Source organism: Salvelinus sp. IW2-2015, unplaced genomic scaffold (genome assembly GCF_002910315.2).
Source record: "Salvelinus sp. IW2-2015 unplaced genomic scaffold, ASM291031v2 Un_scaffold5222, whole genome shotgun sequence".
Classification (NCBI taxonomy): domain Eukaryota; kingdom Metazoa; phylum Chordata; class Actinopteri; order Salmoniformes; family Salmonidae; genus Salvelinus; species Salvelinus sp. IW2-2015.
The window spans coordinates 1,153-3,807 of NW_019946487.1; the positions used below are offsets into that span (position 1 = coordinate 1,153).

At 39.9% G+C, this 2,655-nt stretch overlaps 1 long non-coding RNA gene across 1 annotated transcript in view; it reads left to right on the top strand.

Moving 5' to 3' along the window:
* Positions 1 to 230: 230 nt before the first annotated feature.
* LOC139026591 (uncharacterized) overlaps positions 231 to 2,655 on the top strand; it is an 8,087-nt gene continuing 5,662 nt past the window's right edge. The window contains exons 1-2 of the long non-coding RNA XR_011478439.1: positions 231 to 764; positions 800 to 947. This is a non-coding gene — a long non-coding RNA (uncharacterized lncRNA). The remainder of the gene's footprint in view (positions 765 to 799; positions 948 to 2,655) is intronic.

Consider the following 2,655-nt stretch of genomic DNA (forward strand, 5'->3'; position numbering starts at 1 on the left):
CAAGCCCCTACAGGTTTTTCCGTATCTGGGGGGTGGGGACTGGAACTTGTCAGCTAAGGTGGTAATAAACTGTGGTAAAAACTTCAAGAGATAATCCAGATTAGTGTGTATGTATGTGCGTTAGTAATAGAAGGGATTAAAAATAACCGTTTTGTATATGCCCGTTCAGAGATCTTCTCGAGCAATTAAACGCTTTTGATTAATTTGGAACAGGGTCTCTGTCTTATTTTATGCAAATAAGAATCTTACAAATTCTTAAACGGACAGAGTGTTTGCATTGTAATAATTAAATTGGTTAAAGAACATTTAGGAAACAAATTCCTTCATCAGCAGCCCACATGATTYTGTAACAAAAARTGAGAAAGTTGTCTTACCARGACCCGATTTGACTGATCTAGCTTTATCTGATGGGGAACTGACTATGTTTGTAGATAGATCATCAAGAAAGAATCCTGATGGCACTAATGCAACAGGATATGCTGTAGTTACAGAAACAGAKGTTTTGGAAGCAGAGTCGTTACTGAGAAACTATCCAGCACAACAAGCAGAAATAGTAGCACGGGTTAAAAGAGGAAGTAAACATAAACAAAGCTATATTGAAAGATTATCAGTCTAGAGCACCAGTAAAATAGATTTTTGAAATGGGAGAAGTTAGGAGCAATTTATAAGAACAGTATTTGGTATCATGATAAGTTACCCATACTGCCTAAGTCATTGTTTAGATATCCTCAACAGGGAGGATGGTAGAGCAGGCGGTAGAGCAGGTTAGGAAAGACTGGTAGAGCAGGTGGTAGAGCAGGTTAGGAAAGACTGGTAGAGCAGGTTAGGAAAGACTTAGTGGCCTATAGGATAACTACTTCAACAAAAAAAATTGGGGTGTTAGAATATCCATTCTAACAATTGGAAATGGACTTCATTGAACTATTCCGAAGTGAGGGAAAGAAGTGGTGTTTAAAACCTTTTCTCAATAGGGGGGGGCGCTGTTTTCACTTTGTAAAAAATCATTCCCATATTAAACTGCCTCGTACTCAATTCTTGCTCGTACAATATGCATATTATTATTACTATTGGATAGAAAACACTCTCTAGTTTCTAAAACCGTTTGAATTATATCTGTGAGTAACACAGAACTCATTTTGCAGCAAACTTCCTGTCAGGAACTGAAAAATCTGAAATCGGGGGCTCTGTTCCAGGGTCAGCCTATTATTTTGCATGAAATCTATGGGTCTACATGCACTGCATACGCCTTCCACTAGATGTCAGTAGGCAGTGAGAATTGGAATGGGGTGTATAGCTCTATCTGAGGCCGAACAAGAGCTCTTGGAACGGTGGGTGTAGTCTTTTCACCGTTCGGCTTGGCGCAAGACAGACCTCAGGATTGCGTTCTGAAAAGCTTTCGTTATAGGCGTTAGATATATCCGGCTCTGATTTTATTTGATATATGTGTTACAAACATCATCAACTAGTTATATTAAACCGACTTATATCAGTTTATATCAGTTTATTCCGATTTTCGGTATTTTCTTTGTTATGCGTTATGGTGAGTTGGACACTTCTGTGCCGCATGGCTAGCGTTGGCTAGCGTTCTACAGATGAAGACGGCATTCTACAACCGAACAACGATTATTCTGGACAAAGGACAACTTGTACAAGATTCTGATCTTCCATAGTAGGAACCATTTATGATGTTATTTCGTATTTCTGTCAAATGTTTAGACGTATATTCCGCCCAGATTTTGGGCGCTGTCTCGCTATAACGTAAGCTGTATGTCGTACTAAAGTTATTTTAAAAAATCTAACACAGCGGTTGCATTAAGAACTAGTGTATCTTTCATTTGCTGTACCACATGTATTTTTTAGTAAAGTTTATGATTAGTTATTTGATTAGAATAGGTGCCTCTCCAAGATTTCTCCGGACAATATTTCTGCATTTTCACTACGTATTCACATTGTAAAACCACGATTTGTYCCGCTAAATATGCACATTTTCGAACAAAGATTAGAGCCGGTGATAGTTCTATGGCCAGTCAGATCCAAGCAGTTCCCCTGACAAAACGGATATTACCAGTGCAGTCATCCAGAGCCAAGGACCGGTGGCGATAGTTCAGACAAAAGATCTTAAGGAAGTGATTGAGGTGGAGACTGGGTTTGGGGATTCTAACTTGTGGTTGGAGTGGATTCAGTATACAGCTAAAGGCCTAGAGCGGATGTCTGGGGGGTGTGTGGAGGTATGAAGCTGTGGCCTAACTTGCCTACAAATTGGACCGGTATTTGTGCATTAGTACAGTTAGGCATGCCCTTCACTCTTATCAAAACAAAGACCTAGTGCCAGATAGGAGAGCGAGAAGGAGTGCTCCGCCAGGGTCTTTTGATGATAGAGTTTACATTGATAGCATTGGGGTTCAAAGGGGGGTACCTGATGAGTTCAAAGCTAGGAATCAAATATTGGCTGGATTGGAATCAAGCACCTTCTGGTGGTCAACTCTCAACAAAAATGTAGATTGGATAAATTATATCTACTATAACCAACAGCGTTTCACCAACTATACTGAGATGCAATAAAAGGGTTGGCAGAACAAACAGCTGCATCTAAGTTTGATGGTATGGCAGAATATAAGAGCATTCGATATGTTACTAGCTGAGAAGGGTGGGGTG